The sequence below is a fragment of the Eucalyptus grandis genome, chromosome 3 (assembly GCF_016545825.1).
Source record: "Eucalyptus grandis isolate ANBG69807.140 chromosome 3, ASM1654582v1, whole genome shotgun sequence".
Lineage (NCBI taxonomy): Eukaryota > Viridiplantae > Streptophyta > Magnoliopsida > Myrtales > Myrtaceae > Eucalyptus > Eucalyptus grandis.
In genome coordinates this window covers 18,871,700-18,889,749 of record NC_052614.1, presented here as the reverse complement: position 1 = coordinate 18,889,749, position 18,050 = coordinate 18,871,700, and the positions used below count along the sequence as shown (strand labels likewise).

At 37.3% G+C, this 18,050-nt stretch overlaps 1 protein-coding gene across 1 annotated transcript in view; it reads left to right on the top strand.

Annotated features, from left to right (window-relative positions):
• The window catches only part of LOC104431507 (disease resistance protein RPV1-like), a 108,835-nt gene that overhangs the window by 78,203 nt on the left and 12,582 nt on the right, over positions 1-18,050 (top strand). The window lies entirely within an intron of this gene.

Sequence of the window (18,050 nt, the reverse complement as noted above, 5' to 3'; positions counted from 1 at the left end):
TTGAATGGATTATCTCTCTCCCCTTGAGCGCCCACGCCAAAAAACAAAAGAGAAGCTGAATAATGCCGTTTCACATTGTGGTCTGAAGTGGGACCGAAGATGTTCATCATAGAACTCTGAGTAGCTAGCTTCAATTTGATTGCATATTTTGCATAGGAGACCAGATCCGGGCCTTGTTCCGGATTGAAATGATATACTGAACACACTGCATAGGAATGTATTCATTCTTTTCATGCTTCCTCTTTCCCCTCTTCTTTTAATTGAAGATATGTAGGATTTTAGGGTCCAGAACTGGTACCAACAAAATAGGTATCGCCACAAGATGGGCACTCATTCGGACTAAAATAAGCGCCTCATCACTAAATTCTGTTTTGCATTACGAATTTCGCTGGCTCTTGTGACGCTAATGAATGCTATTTGTCATTTTTCTTCAAGGGATAATGTTTTTCTCGAAGTCGATACTTCAATAGGGGAGGAGCCTTTGTTCTCTGGAATTCTAGCTCCTCCATTCTTTGTCATGGAAGCTGAAAAATATTGGGAAGAGGAAACGATTAGGGCGATCCTTGGTCTATTTTGGCAATAGGCAATCTACATACGTGGGGAATTTTGTAAGTTCATCGAGAAAAGCTGTGGGCACATCTTTAGCTTTAGCTGTGGAAGTAGTAATGTGGCTAATGCCCAATGAATAACAAGTACTTTCCTAACAAAATGAATTTATTTATCATTTTATCGAAGAATGTCACCGTGAGAATTGCTTAGCAATCGACATAAGTCAGATGAAGAGTATTAGTGATCTTTAGGCTCCATTTGTTTCACGGAAAATAACTTTCGGGAAAACGTTCTTTGAATTTTCCGGTATTTGTTTCACAGAAAATGAATTGCTTAGGGAAAACATTTTCTACGATGGGCAAAAAGTCTTCTAAACTAGGGGAAATTGTTTCCACTTTTGAAAGTGAAAAACATTTTCCTTATTTAATCTCTTTTATCTCACAACCTATAAGCACTCACTTCCTCCTCCCCCTTTTTTTTTTTTTTTTTTTGAATTATTACTTTTTCTTTATTTTCCCTCTTCCTCTTCCTCTTTATTTTTACGTTTTCTTTTTCTTTTTCAAAATTGAGTTTTTAATTCTTTTTCTTCTTCCTTGGCCGGTCGTTGGGCACGGCAGCGACCGACGACCGGCCACAGGCCAACTCTAGCCTTGCCCAAGGCCAGATCCACCAAGGGCGAGGCTTGAGCTTGCCGAGGCATCCGTTGGCCAACAAGCTCACTACTCACCTGGATCGGTTGACCCTCGAGCTCGTCAAATTTGGCGATTGCGTCTTGGTCGGTCACAAGGCAATTGGCCACGTCAAGGCACACTGCAGTAGAGGAAGGACGAGGAAGAAGGAGGGAGGAAAAGAAAAGGAAAGAAAAAGATTAAAAATTCAATTTTAAAAATATATATAAATTAAAATTAAGTTTTTTTGGTCAATTAAAAATATTAAAATATAATTTTTTTGGTAATTTTTCCCAAAAAATCAAATTAGATAACGAACAATGGAAAACATTTTCCACTCAAACTTCAAGTTTCAATCGAACATCAGAAAATATAGTCATTTTCTTGAAACATGACTTCTTCAAAAATATTTTCCGGAAACATGATATTTTCCGTGAAACGAACGAACCCTTAATGTTCTAACTTTTTCTCGTTGTTTGTGAAGCCAAAGATTTGAAAATCACATCAGTTATCATAAGATATACTTAAAAGCTATTCGTGCGGTCAATAAATATTTTGGCCATCATTTGAAAATATCTTTTTGTCATGTACTTAGAAGACTAATTGAAATTTTGAAAAAGGAAAAAAAAAAAAAGACAGCCACTATAAAGCATTGAAAACATTTTTGTTTGGCAAAAAGAGACCTTCAAAATGTTCAAAACATTTTATTTGACCAAATTTAGTGTAAGAGAAGGTTTGTGACATTCATCACGGCAAGGACCAACTAGTGATAAAATCAAATTTTTCATTGATAAAAAAGAGCAATTGTCAAAACCAATCAATTCTAGTGAAAAAAAATTATTAAAGTCTTTTTAAAATTAACTAGCCAATCATATGCTTGATGAAGAAGACCCCATCAATTATAGTTGACAATTTTCCAGCAAATTGGAGTTGTACCAATTTTGAAAACCCTAATTGGTTTTCCTCTTTTTGTTGTTTTTATAATACAACCTTGAATCCCATCTTATCTTTCTCGTATGATTCTTTTGTTTTCAATTTATTTCCTGCTTTTTATTTGCCATCCTACTTGTGGTCATTTTAACCGTCGGCATTTCGACAACGGCAACGTGGTAAATTTTAAAGAAGAAGAGATAAATTTAAAAAATAAAAAGTAATTAAAAATTTATCATTCTTGTTTTTCGGTTTAAGCGAATCGTTCCTTTTTTCTTGTGCTCATGAAGGACTCTTGTTCTATCCCCGGTCGTTGGAGCTTTCAGTTAAAGCTCGAGGTTTTCGCGCCATTTCTTGGATTGGAGTGCTGTCATCAAATCATGCCCCCGTCACCATCTTCTTCAGCGACCGAAGATGGTCGAGCCATGCCCCAATATTCCAAAGCTCCACAACAATGGGGGGCGTCGTGGGATCCGCCAGGGAGCCGCTCTCTCTGCTCAGAGTGAAGAAGCAGCTCTCCCGAAAGGCCGTCTTGCCTTCGCGAGCGCCCCCACCTCTCCGCGGCCCAACATAGTACCTGTATGAGAACCAACGTAAATCAAGGGTTATTAGATCTCGTATAAGGATCTTGTACATTTTATAAATAAACAACCTTTACCACACCATGTAGGTTTGCTGAGGCCATTGCCACCCTTTCCCTATCTTGTATTTCACATCTAGTGTCATTTGGTTCAGTCACACTAGTGGAATGTGCTTTTGGAACATGGTGAATCTTGTCCATCTTGCTGGTTTCCAACAACAGATCCTTTGGAGGTGGGCACAATTTAGCAGCGGTTGTCGCTTGGTCGACATATCACTGGGAACAAGAAGATACACCAAGCTTCAACCTTTTATGAGAGGGCTCTTCTTTGTCTAATTGCAGGAAGTCTACAGAACGTGGGTGGTCCACAGAGGTCGTGACGCTTGTACCACCTGAATTCCTGTTTAGGTTAAGACTATAACTGTTTTCGGAAGGAACCTAAAACCGGATGCTTGTTTTGTTGAGCTAACTTAAGTTTCAGCTCAGATTCCCATAGAGCAATCTGCTGCTGCAAGTCCTGAAGTTCAAGATTTCTTGGGCCTACGACATGATCAGATCCATGCTCCTGGCATTCCAATTTTTGGTTGAGCATACCCAAGCTTCTTCCTGCAATTCCTTGCCCAATTGAAGGTGCAGAACCAATCCCATTGTTTGCTTCCTGGTTCTTCGTCTTTGGATGTATAAATGTACAACTAGAAGGCAATCTTTTGGACATCATTTGTTTTAGTCTCGAGTAGGGTATCCCAACTTCTTCGATGTTTTCCATGCCAAAATAGTTGGCTTCTGATTTCCATTTATCCTAACTGTTTTAGCTTTATCTTCAGACCTCCTATCCTGTCTACCAGACTTCTGTCCAACTTGATTCATTCCAAGACTATTCTCATGTTTGGTTTGTATAGATGGTCTGGTTGGAAACTCAATTGAGTTTGCAGGAGGATCAGCAGCATCAACCTTTGCTTGTATGTAATTAATCGTAAATAGAAAAACGTCATGAAAAGAAAAGGAAAAAAAAAGAGATCAACTAAAGGTTCAGACAAAACACCAGTCAGAAGAGCAGAAATGTTAAGCATCTCCAGGAAATGTGCAAGTACACACTTAGTTTGGAAGACACTGATACCAGAGAGCAACGCTGAGATACTCTATTCTAGATAAAACACTGAGTATAAAGAAGATAAGAAGCCTTCTTGATTTTAATTCAATGTAAGTCTATTTAAGCAGACACATCAATTATGCTGCTGATTCAAAGGACCTGTAAGTTTATGGATAGGATGAGTAGAGGTTTTAAGTTGCTGCACCAGGTCCAATGCATTTATCAGCTCATAACAATAGCAACCCCCCTCCCTCAAAAAAAAAAAAGGAAAAAAAAAATACTGCTAAATCACAGTGGTTTCCTCATTTGTGGATTAAAAACGTCAAAAGCTGAGACGACAGGGTGTAATGCCCATGTGTTGGGTTTCAGTTGCAACTTTGTTCTCTATAAGTTTGTTTTCATTGGGTATTAGGTTGTGCATTGCATGCAGGCCTTGTAGGAGCATTATCTTGGTGAGAAATTTTGTTGAACAATTGGTGGGTAAATATTTGCTAATTTCTTTGTGCTCAGTCACGCTCTGTTTGTGCTCTGCCTCTCTCTGTTTAATTGTGAAATTTGGATCCCACTTTTCGAGTTGCTAGTTTACTGGGGTGAACCTTGCGGCAAGAATTAGCTAGTTGATTGCTGGCTTATGTATTAGTCCTAGGTGATTGTATTGGGCAACTAAATAGGGGGATTCTCAGTGTTTTGACATGAACTTATTGGTCTAGTACCATAATTATTGAATATGTGTGACATTGTTGATTTAGCGGATGCACTATCTTGCAAATGATTTTTAAGGGTCTGACACTTTTACCTGTTGATGTTAACTTTCTGCAGGTAATAAATTATTCAAGATGGAGAGATTTGGAAGAATTGCTTAAAAGATGTGCTTCTGGAACTCTTTAATGAATGAAGGTTGGCATTTATATTCCTGTGGAAGTTTAATGGTGCTTATGTGTAAACAAAGAATGGGTAATAAGCAAAAAAGTTAACTTGAGATATCCTTTCTGGCAGGGTGCTTGTATTTACTTATGAAGTGAAATTAATTAACATCAGTGAGCATTCAGCGCCCAAGTAGTACAAAGTGAGTTTCCAGCAGTTAGCATTGTCACTTTCTCTCAAAAGGAAAAAAAAGAAAAAAAAAGGAGGAGATAGCAAACTCAATAGGTTGTCGAAAGATTACTTGGTAACTTAAAGGAAGCATTTACCTAAGATTCGTTATCAATAATTATCTCCCTGATCCATGAAGTCAATGTAAGATCATGTGATGTTGCATCCTACAAGAACACTGATTGGAAGTTCTCTTAGGAAAATAATGCACAAAGCCATGTGGATAAGCTGGACATTGTGATACTATCTAGTGTGGAGATACTAGCAAAATCTTTGATGTACTTTTTACAAGATGGACCCTCCCTTTGGAGTTGAAGCAAACATGTGTGAGTGAGGATTGAAACATAGAGATCCTTAGTCTGTGATGACAGAGAAAAGGCATATTGTTTAAGTTAAGTAGTTTTATTTTGTTTTTTCATCTTTTCAGGGTTTAGTGAAGTCAGTAATTGGTGCTTCACTTTGTTTTTATTCTGTTTAGTAGATTTGTTTTAGGATTTGAGTTCTCTTGTATAGGGATGAATTCTTTTTGTTTTAGATGGATAGGTATTTCCTTGGTGCCTTACTTATTATACCTTTTACACAGCAAAGAAACCAGGGAGAAAAGAAATTGAGATTGGGTGCCGGACGAGTGATTCAAAGTACTAATCAACTAAAGATGTACAATAAGTATGGGCTGTACCTCTCCATTGCAATAAGGGTTTTCTGTAGTTTCTCCCTTGCATGAACGCAGCATGTGTTAGGTGTGCTGGTGGAGAAAGGATTATTAAACAAGCAGGAGGGATTATTGCGTTCAGTCATCTACTGAATTATTGGGGATTGAACTTTTGTCTTCCCAGCTCAAAGCACTATTTGCCTTCCTCGTCAAGTGATTGAGTCATAATTATTTGGTGACACGATACTTGGATATTCATATCTGTGAAGTTGTTTTTCTTGTATGTGGTTGCTCCCAAACTTTCTTGTACCGAAGGAAGTATCTTACACTCCTTTGTTATGAGCGAATTGGATTGTCGAGATTAACTGATGTCCAGGTATTTGCCTTTCCATCTCTGCTTTGGGTTGATAAGCTGGTGGAAATTTTACTCTTCATTGATTGCATTTCATTGTTATGCTATGCTGAATGCCGATAAGTTCCTCTGGAATAGTCAGAGCATTATGACCGGTGGCTATTTATTTGTACCAAAATTTTACCTTCACAATTGTTATTAGGATTGCTATCGGTATAGGAAACGATTAAAAAGATACAAGTTGGTCACATCGACAATCATTCCCAGTTTGGATTAGGAGTAAGATCATTGGAGATGTAGAATGGGATTCCTAATCCCAATCCCAAATATCCTACTTTGCCTATTTAATCAGGACTCAACCTCTTAGTAAATCAAATTAGGCCCCGATTCTTGTTGTGCGTGACCCATTTTGCATCTGAAACAATACCTGAAGGCTGAACCTTCTAATTGGGGCTAACTTTGGGGATTGAACTATAAGGGGATCATAAATGAAATTGAGGTGTTGCCGTTGTCCTTAATTAGATTGGATGGAAGATTTAATTATTGTTGTGGCAAGGCTGAAGATACTTTCTATACAGACTTGGGAAAGTCCATATGCTTCCACCTGGATTAAGAAAAACCTTTTGTTGCTGGAGTTGAAAGTGAGCTCTACTTTCATGAGAACCTGGGTTGCGGTATATGGGAGGTCTACTGTTCCTCCACAAGCAGCAGTGCGACACAATGCCATCACCTTTGTATGGCAACCATTTCTTCTTGCTGGGGACGGAATTCTTTTTACATCATAGCATAAAGCTCTATACCTTGTCTATTTCTTTCACCCTCCTCTCTTCTTCTTTTCAATGCCATCATCGAGTTTTGCTATCATTTTGTTTTCTTCTTTACTTTTGCCATCATAAGCAGTGCAGAGTCCAATGATTATTGATCCAAAGTGTGGTCCAGTTTCAGTCATTTGGGATCGATCTTAACAACCATTACCTTAAGGGTTTTATTTTTATGGACTCGCACTTTAGCAATTGCCTCCCATATGTGTACTGATTAGATCTTATACTGTCGTTCTGTGTAGTCATAACATGCCATCATGTATGAATATATGAAAAAAATGTTATTGGCATATCTATTTGGGCATTGGCTCTTGGCAATCTCTAAAGATGCAAGAACTCAGGCCTTGTATTCATGCTGTTTGCAAGTCTTTTCAATTGGCTGGGATCCTCCTGATTTTATTTGTATTGCACCTTGCTATTACCCCTTTTAGTTCCCTTTTCTCACTCTATTTTCTTTCTAGAATGAATAATTTTTCTTGCTGTTAATCAGATAGTTCAACTGAAAGTTTTAATTGTGTTCTAGACATAAGCAAGTAATGAATTAATTAGATGGTGACATTCGTGTTGCTACTCTCTTATAAACAGGCTGCAGCAAATGGAGAAGCAGGCTATGAAATATATTGACCAGACACCTGATCTTGAGACCAAGATTGAGCTTATTAAGACCCTTAACTCTGTTGCTGCTGGGAAGGTGAAAATGTGAAATCAAACTCTATTGGGGGTTCATGAGCAATCTGTTTTGGTTTCAGGGATTCTATAGCTAATTACATTATGCAGCTATATGTCGATATTGAGAGAGCATGGTTGATAAAGAAACTTGCAAAAAGTAAAGGAAGGACAGGATCTTATAGCAGAAGCTGCTGATTTGATACCAGCAATTGCAGTAACTGGTATTTAGGTTGTGGTTCAGGCCATGGCTTTATTCATCTGTCACATTCTCTTTTCCTTTCTATCTTTATCGCAACTCTGATGTTAGAGATGTACTTAATGGATTTGAACACACTTCTTACCTCGAATTCATGTGGTTAACGATGTAAGTATTACTCACATTACAATGGTTACCTTGAGATTTTGTTGTTGCTATATGGCGATACATGAGATTCCATCAGCGAAGGGGAAACCCAGAGCAGTGGGTACCAATGAAGCTCTTTCATATGAAGCTTTGTCAAGTCTTCACTGATTGTTTTAAGGTGCAGCTGTTCATTCTGTGATTTAATTTGTTGCAGGTTCTAAGGAAAATCTGCTGATACTTAGTTCAGTCACCACGTGATGATTATGCAGTCAAGCCTTCTTAATGCTGCTTTAGAAGATAAAAATCTCTCAGAAATTCCCCAATTCAGGTACATCTTTGAATTGTTTCTAGGTATTTAATTGTACATTTTGTTGCAATATCTCAATAATCTGCCATAGAATTTGGTTGGCTGTACCTTTGTTGTTTTAACGCAGGTTGCAGCAGAAACAATTGGTCACAATGGAGGTTATCCAATTAACTACTCTTTGGAGTACTTTCAGAGATGAATTTGAGAATGGGAAGAACATGCTTGAAGGCGCACTTGTTGAGAAGGCAGTAGAAGATCTTAGACGGAGCATTGCCTCATACATGACTATTAGGGATTTGATCTTAATAACGGTCCAGTTTGTGCGGTCCAGTTTCAATCATTTGGGATTGATCTTAATAACGGTTACCTTAGGGGTTTTATTTATAAGGACTTATACTGCAGCATTGCCTCCCATTTGTGCACTGATTAGACCTTATACTATCATTTTGTGCAGTCGTAACATGCCATCATACATGACTATTTGAAAAATGAATCTCATTGGCATATCAATATGGGTATTGGCTCTCGGCAATATCTAGAGATGCAAGAATTCAGGCCTGGCGCTCATGCTATTTGCAAGTTTTTTTCATTTGGCTAGGATCCTCGTCATTGTATTTCTATTGCACCTTGCTATTACCCCTTTTAGTTCCTTTTTCACTCTATTTTTTTCTAGAATGAATAATTTTTCTTGCTGTTAATCAGATAGTTCAACTGAAAGTTTTAATTTTGCGCGAGACATAATCAAGTAATGAATTAATTGGATGGTGACATACGCATTGCTATCTACTTATAAACAGGCTATTGCAGCAATGGAGAAGCAGGCTATGCGATATATTGACCAGACACCTGATCTTGAGACCAAGATTGAGCTTATTAAGACACTTAACTCTGTTTCTGCTGAGAAGGTGAAAATGGGAAATCAAACTCTATTGTGGGCTACGTTCGTGAGCAATCAGTTTTAGTTTCGTGGTTTCTATAGCTAGTGTCATTATGCAGCTATTTGTGGAAATTGAGAGAGCACGGTTGCTAAAGAAACTTGCAAACAGTAAAGGAAGAACAGGGTCTTGTAGCAGATGCTGCTGATTTGATACAAGAAATTGCAGAAACTAGAAGTCGACTTCTGTGGTCACTCATTTGGTAATTGGTTTTTCCTTGTCCAACATCATGAGTGGTTTGAATTGCAGTGGAAAATTTTGGAGCAGTGGAAAATATGGAGAAAATTGCCTTTATCCTTGAACGATATGGGATGTTTATATTGCTTTTAGCCATTTATGCTCTATTACTATGATTGGTTTTTGTCGATGGATTTTGCAGGTTTTTTGTGCTTAGATCGCCAAGACTATGTCTGAGCACAGATCCAGAAAATCAGCCCACAGTGTTTGATGCAGATCCTTCCAAAGAGTAGAAAAAGCCCAAAGAAGGGGAAATTATTGCCGAAAAAGCGCCAGCTGATATTCCGTCACTTCTGGAGTTGAAATGGATATAATATGAACATAATATGAACCCATGATATGGTGAATTGGTGCTTTACTTATTCTAGTGTTGTGTCTATTATTTTTTAACTAAAGTTTTTTCACCAATCAAGCGCTACCCAGTATGCAGGTTGTGGTTCAAGCCATGGCTTTATTCATCTATCGCATTCTCTTTTTCCTTTATATCTTTATGGCAAACTCTGATGTTAGAGATGTACTTAATGGATTTGAACACACATCTTGCCTCGCATTCATGTGGTTAGCATGTAGTATTACCCACATTACAATGGTTACCTTGAGATTTGCCATTGTTATGTGGGCGATATATGAGATTCCGTCAGCGAAGGGGAAACCCGGAGCAGTGGATACCAGCGAAGCTCTTCTATACGAGGCTTTGTCAAGTCTTCACTGATTTTTTTAAGGCACGGGTTTTCATTCCATGATTTAATTAGCTGCAAGTTCTATGGAAAATCTGCTAGTACTTAGTTCGGTTACCACATGATCATATGTAGTCAAGCCCTCTTAATGTCACTTCAGAAGATAAAGATCTCTCAGAAATTCTCCAATTCAGGTACATCTTTGAATTGTTTCTAGGTATTTGGTTGTACATTTTCTTGCAATATCTCGATGTTCTACCATAGAATTTGGTTGGCTGTGCCTTTGTTATTTTAACACAGGTTGCAGCCGAAACAATTGTTCACAATGGAGGTTATCCAATTTACCGCTCTTTGGAGTACTTTTAGAGATGAAATTGAGAATGAGAAAAAACATGCTTGAAGGCACACTTGTTGAGAAGGCAGCAGAAGATCTTAGACAGAGAATGAGCTGACGTGTAACTATAGAACTTCGTCGTTTTTTCTTGTTTTCTTTGGATCATCATTCAGATGTGACTCTATTATCTGTAGAATATCAATGTCGTTTTGAAGTATTACTCAAGGATTGCCTTGAAGAAACTTGCATACCTGTTATGCCTTAGCATCTAGGTTGATTATGTTGAACATTTTTTTTTATATTCTTTATCAATATCAATCTTTATGACCGATTACCTAGACCCCCCATTTAACCCTTAGCAGCCTCTCTGCCCCAGATACCTTCACGGTATGGTTGCTGGACTTGGATGCAAGTTCCAAAAAAATGGAAAAGAGGTTTTGGTGCCTTGAAAGCCAAGGCTTCTCTTGAGGTTGAGAATGTTGTCCTTGTAGTTATTCCATGAACATTTTAGACTGATATATATGTGCACACTATGCTTAGTCAACTTCTTCTCATAAAATTTGTTGTAGCTATAAGTGTCAATATCTAGCATTGTGAAACCATTTCTTGTCCAGGGAGCCTGAAATTCTAATGATTCACCATTTTCGTAGTGTTACGAAAGTATATCTCAAGATTAGAGCTTTCTTAATGTGCTCATAAAATCTACATAGCTTAATCACTCAATTAAAGGGACTCTATTTTTGAGGTTCTATTACTGCTGTTGTAGAGAGCTTTAATCATTAACATGTCTCAATCTATTAAATCAACACATCACCTACTAGAGAGACTGCGTAATAGTAATTATATAAGCCTGTATGATACTCCATCAGCATGACCTGTTAGTTCTATGACCATTTTAGAAAGCTAAGAAGCATCTCTCCAAAATGAATTTTTCCAAGTCTCTAGTGGGAAAGACAGACCTGGTGATTTGGAGTTGTTTGTTTCCGGACGACTAACGAAAGCAATGATATCTTGAATTGAGGCTACAGATTTGGAAAAGCTCCTTGATCTTGTTGAGGAAAGCTGCCACCATATTCGCAAGCAAACTATGGCTCATAAGGTTGCTTTAAGAGTTTAAAGATGTTCTTAGTTGAATGTATGATCTCTCTCCCTTGAGCCTCCCTCTCTCTTACCAAAAGAGAGAAGCTGAAGAATGCCGTTTCTCGTTGTCCTCTGAAGTCTGAAGTGGGGACTAAAGATGTCTAAAGTGGGGACTAAAGATATCATAAACTCACAAGTCTGAAGTGGGGACTAAAGATTTCATAAACTCACGTGTAGCTGTCTTAAATTTAATTGCATATTTTGCAGGTGGACCAGATCTGGGCCTTGTCTCGGGCTGAAATGAAATACTGAATACACTTTCTGCATTGGAATGTATTTCAATGGTTTCATATTTCCTCTTCCTCATTCCTTTTAAGTGAAGATTTTGGGCTCTTAAGGTTCAAAACTTGTAACAATGGAGTTGGTATTGGCACAAGATGTGCGCTCATTCTATAAAAAATGAGGTGTTGTTAGAAAGTTCTGTTTTGCATTACAAATTTTACAGGTGCTTGTGTCTTACTAACATCCTTAGTAATATCGGGGATAACATTAGCTCGTCAGAATCACCTCGCATTCAAGATGGATTTAATGTAAGGCGGTAACTAAATTAGTTGTTGATTGTAAGATCGTCGTAATCGTCTAACATATTCATGTAAGGACAAACAAAACCTCTCGTATTTATTATCAATCGATTGTCAGTTGCCTCAATAATGTAATATACATATACTAGATTCTATGGTCATTATTGATATGTCAAATGTCCGAGTATCTTGTAGCTCCATTCAAATTGGGATACAGAGGCTCACCCAATTCTAGTCTTATGTAAAATGTGTGCATCTAATCTTTTCAATTGACCTTAGTCTGGGCATCAGCATTGCCCATTGGTTTTCTTTTTGAGTTTTTCATTTACTTAGAAAAGTAAGTCAAGTCAAGATATGATTAGATGCCGAGGAAATTATGCCTGCAATTATTGCCCTTTGCTTTTTATTTTCTAATTGTTTTATTAATAGAAAAAGCAAGTCAAATCAAAGTCAAGTCGTGCTCACTTTCAAACGAAAGGCCTACGTAGGCGCTACGCTTTTGCTGCGCAATGCCGTGGAAGTTACGCATGCAATAGTTGCCCGGTTCGATTAGTTCAACAGTCTATTAAAGTTAAATTTTAATCTTCTTACTTGTGTGCTTTTGATCCTAGAATGATCAGGTGTGGTTAGTCACTCTCATACTAAGCTGTTGAGCTTTTTTTCCTATATTATCTTATCATTTCAGGGTTTGATTAATACTATGCAAAGGAAAAATGCACTTTGGTGGAGAAGCTGTTGGCTGAAAATGCCAACGTGAAATATAAAGCTAAACAACAAATGAAATAAAAAGTTAACGGATATTCACAAAATAATTATTCAACGGTGTAGAGAACCTGTTGGTCACGAATTTCTAAATGTGATACCGAACATATAAACTTGCAATTGCCACCACTCAGGAGGAGCCAACTGAGTCCATGAGAAGGAAAAAAATAGGTCAACGGAATTATCTCATGTAAGTAATGAGATTGATTTAACATAATCCCCCAGCTCAATAAGGTGTTGATTATACAAACAAAATCGTCGTAATTTTCTAACTTGCCCAAATAAAAACAAACAAAACCTCCCATGTTTATTATCTATTGATTATTAGTTACCTCGATAATTTTCGTATATTATAAATCCTTCAATCATTATTGATATATTAAATGTTTGGATATGCTTATAGCTACATTCAAATCCAGTCTTTCGTAGAATGTGTGCACTAATCTTCGGCCAACCTTACTCCGAGCATCAGCATTGCCCGTTGGTTTTCTTTTCAATTTTTTCATTTACCTGGAAAAGCAAGTCAAGTCAAGAAATGCATCGGTAGGTTCAACGCACCTTCCCCGAAATGCAGGGCAAATTACGTTTGCAATGATTGTCCTTTGCTTTTTATTTTCTAATTATTTTATTAAGAGAAAGAGCAAGTCAAGTCGAAGTCGCGCTCGCTATCGAAAATAGAGAGAATTACCAAAATAGTCATAAATCTATTGTAATTGTGCAGATTTAGTCCTAAACTTTTTATTTTAGCCAATTTAGTCCTAAATCTTTTATAGTTGTGCCAATTCAGTCCATCCGGCCAAAATTGGCCGGCCGGCGCTGACGTGGATGCCGGCCGTCCGACGAACGCTAACGTGATATTTTTTAAATATAATTTTTTATTTTTTCGAATTTTTAAATATTTTTTCGAATTTTTAATTCTTTTTTTTTTCCATCTTCTCCTTCCCCGGCCGGCCATTGGAGAGAGAGAGAGAGGTTGCTTGCTGAGAGAAACCGGAGACAAACGAAAGGATGATGATTTCTGGCCGAGGAGACCTTTGGGGGTGAGAACCTGGTGAGAGTAGAACATTCTTCTTGCTTGCACCGCCTGGAACTTTCACAGAAGAGGGAAAGCTTGAAGGAAATACAGGGAGCGCTCACTGAGGGAAAGCAAAAGGGGGCTCACTGGTTTTTTGGGGAATCGCAGAAGGCTGCATCAAAACGTTATGGGGTTCTTTGGAAGCTCTCCTCACACAGAGACGGGTGGGGGATCTTTTCTTTCTTGGCTGAAACCATATCGCAAGGGGGAGAGAGAGGAACGCTTTGAGGAAGAGAGATTTCAGAGGGAGAAGGGGAGAGGCGAAAGGAAAGAAAGAGAGCGGGGGCTTTTCTTTTTCTGGGAGCGCCGCTCCTTCTCCTCAGATAGACTCGACCAAGCCACCTCGACCATCTCCATCCTTCTTCCCATCTCTCACCACTCTCAGTGCGGCCGCCCCGAAGAATGTTCTCTCGGGTTCAATCCTCGGCCGTAAATCCTCCTCTCCGCCGGAAATCTTCCCCTCGCCGGCGTGCCATGTGGTTCAAGGCCACCCTAGTCAGTTCGTCTCTGTGATTTGTAGTTCACTGGTGATTATATGCTTGCTAGAAAGCCAAGCATGGAAGAAATTAATCTCATGTAAAGATTTTCCGTTGATTGTTGCGATTGCCAGAGTAAGCGTCCGGAGTTGGTGACCGTCGATTGGAGCAGGTGACCGCCGGTTGGTGTTGGTTTGGTGGCGATGTGTATGCTGGATACTACGCATATAGAGGTTGATTTGTCACCAAAAATTCTGGTTCGATTAAGTTGCAGAAGGAATAGAGAGATTCGGGGAAGAAATGGCGCAAGGTTGAAGAAGAAGGTGCAGGGGAAAAAGACAAAACAAGGAAGAAGACAAAGGGGAAAGAATAAAAGAAATTAAGAAAATCATTTAAAAAAGAATTAAAAAATTCAAAAAAAATATTTAAAAATTAAAAAAAATTAAAAAATGCCACGTCGAGTTCGCTGGATGGCTGATGTCCACGTCAGCAGCCGGCCGGTCAATTTTGGCCGGATGGACTGAATTGGTTCAATTATAAAGGTTTAGAACTAAATCGGCCAAAATAAAAAGTTTAGGGACTGAATTGGCGCTAAGACACCGATAGATGTAGGACTTTTTTGGTAATTCTCCCTTCGAAAAAAGGCACCTGCGTAGGCTCTGTGCCCCTTCCGCACAATGCGGTGGAAATTATGCGTGCAATAATCGCCCTTTTCGTGGAACATGCATTGCAATCGCAATGGTACGATTAGTTGAAGATTCTTGCACCGTTGGGTGGCAAGAACTTAGCATTGCTCAAGCACACACTGTAGAGTGTTGTGATGTCATTTCTCTCTAAACTTTGTCATCTTTTTTTTTTTTTTTTTAATTTCCTTGCGTCAGTGTTGATTTTATTCATCTTATGAAATTACTTAGGTGCACATCTCTGTTTTCTATCATATCAACACTAGATTACGATAATACATTGTAAAGTCATAAAACAATTTTATTTTACATTGTATTATTGTCCTTAATTATTATGATGTGTCATAAGTACGTTATAATCGTCGTACCATTTATTCAATATCTTTCATACTTTGCGACAACCTAATGGCTTCGAACACAATAATTTTATTATGCTCAATTTGACGGTTAACACCAAGAAAATTTTGATTGAACAATTAACAAAATAAATCAAATAGATAGATGACATTGAAATACTTGCATCAAATGGATGATAAGGGATATGGCATGATCGATGTGTGCCATCCCCATAGGTTTTAGAGGCCCAAGAATCGATATTTCTTTCTTTTTTTCTAAATTTGTGCTCACGTGCATCACGACTCCGATGGCATGAAAAGAAAAGCAATCAACAGCATGACTTTCAGTGCACAAGAGTCTTGCTTTTTTTTGACAAAAAAAAATCTTATTAATCTCGACCATTAAAAAAGTAAAGTTGACATGAGACCCACATAATTGGATCTTGTAAATGAGTACTCAAGAGCACTGTTTACTTATATACAGTACAAGAATCTTTTTTATTTTTGGTATACTAATTAGACATATTTAGTATTGTGACATATTTAGTATTATCATACACGCTCATGCCTTTAGACTACAAGAAAAATCAACGTCATTCATGGCTAATTTTTTTCCAACTTGTCTTGCTGATACAGTTCCAGCACCACAAAATTGCCTTATGATTTCTTCCTTGGGATGGGTCCTTTCGTACACAGAGAAAATAGCACTTTTTTGTCCAATAACACGGAATTGCTCTATACGGAATTAGTCTCGCGGATTACGAAAGGAATTTTTTTTTATTTCTTTTTATTTGGAAGTGTTCTAAAAAATAAGACAAAATAATTTATCTTTTTTGAGAAACGATTATCAGATTGTGTAGAGATCCCGTTGACTAAAAATTTATAAATGTGACACCGATATATAAACCCGCGATTCCACCCACTAGGGCGGAGCTCACTATAATGCTCTGTGAGTCCATGAAAAGGAAAAAGAAGGTCGATGGGATCACCTCGTGCATGTAATGAGATGGATTTAACATAATGCTACAACTCAATTAGTTGTTGATTATACAAGTAGAGTCTGCGTAATCGTCTAACTAGCAAAATATCTCACATTTACTATCAATCCATTTTCAGTTACCTCAATAATACAATATTCACATACGATAGATTATGTAGTCATTGTTGATATATTAAATGTCCGAATATGCTTGTATCTCCATCTTAATTGGTATAAAAAGTCTCACCCAATTCCAATCTTCCATAAGATGTGTGCATATAATCTTGGGTAATATAATCTTGGGTAAAAGTTATCAAAAACCCCAAACTTTACTTACCATTTGAATATAGAGCATTGTTGGCCTAGAATTTATTAACGTGACACCAAAAGAATAAAATTATGTAAAATGTTAAAAGCCATTAATTTAAGGGGAGAGATAAAAGTGGCTTGGGTGGAGGATAACGATTTGATAATTTTTAAGCAAAAAGTAGTACGGAGAAATCTGGTTTAAGGAAATTATTTTGAAAACGATTTATTTTAGAGTTACCTTTCTAGACGAATAAAAAAGAAAAAGCCTCTTGCAGACTTTGTATAACAAAATCCTGTATAATCCCCCAATTTATATGCTCTTGTCTGACTCATGTAAATTAGCAGTGTATAAGAGAATGAAAGCAAGTCAAGTCAAGTTCAGCCAGTCCTAGATCTCTCAAATTTCAATGAAAGCATGTAGATAGGTTTGAAGTACCTTCCCTAAATAGTACTGACACGCGACATGACACAATTCGGCATGTCATTTCTAAAAATAGAGGATTCCAACATGTTGGGGCATTTTATATATTAAATCAATTTTTTATTTTTAATTAATTTAATTCAAATTCATAAATAAATAATTAATTAAAAAAGAGCCTACAATGAATTTACACTAATAATATTAATAAATCAATTCATTGAAAATTCGAAAGACATATTCATAATTAATGCAAATCTATGTTTGAAAACATGTTTTTAACTTTAATAAAATAGAGGATTCCAACACGTTGGGGCATTTTATATATTAAATCAATTTTTTATTTTTAATTAATTTAATTCAAATTCATAAATAAATAATTAATTAAAAAAGAGCCTACAATGAATTTACACTAATAATATTAATAAATCAATTCATTGAAAATTCGAAAGACATATTCATAATTAATGCAAATCTATGTTTGAAAACATGTTTTTAACTTTAATAAAAATTAGTGATGAACCACCCGCCGTGGCAGCATGGATGGTAAAGTCTTTGTCCTTTATCCGCGAGGATAAGGTTCGAAGCCCCCCGCGAGGGAGGTCATTTGCGGGATTCCTTGGATTATCAAAAAAAAAAAATTAGTGATGAAACTAATGACTAATAAAAATTAAAATCAATTTATTTAAATAAATCCATGACTTTTACTACCAAAATTTATCATTATTCAAAATTCAAAATTTTTATTTTTTGAAATTATTTTTTAATCTTATTTATTTATTTTTCGATTAAAAAAAAAAAAAAAGAGTCTCCACTGAGGTCCACCCCCACTGCCTTCTTTCCCTCATCCATTCCCCCTATTTCACTTTTCTTTTCATCCCCCACCACCTGGCAGACAGGCTGTCATGTCCCTCCCCCCCCAAAAAATTAAAAGTCACCCCTCGAGTTTCCTTTTTTATTATTTTTGAGTTTCTTTATTAAAAACCGTAGCCAGTACCCTCCCTTTTTCCTCGCCGCTCGCCGCTCACCGCTCACTGCTCTTCTTCCTCTCGATCCTTCTCCTCCTCCTCCTTGCCACATGACCCCCTTTCTCTCCTCTTCCTCTTGATCCTTCTG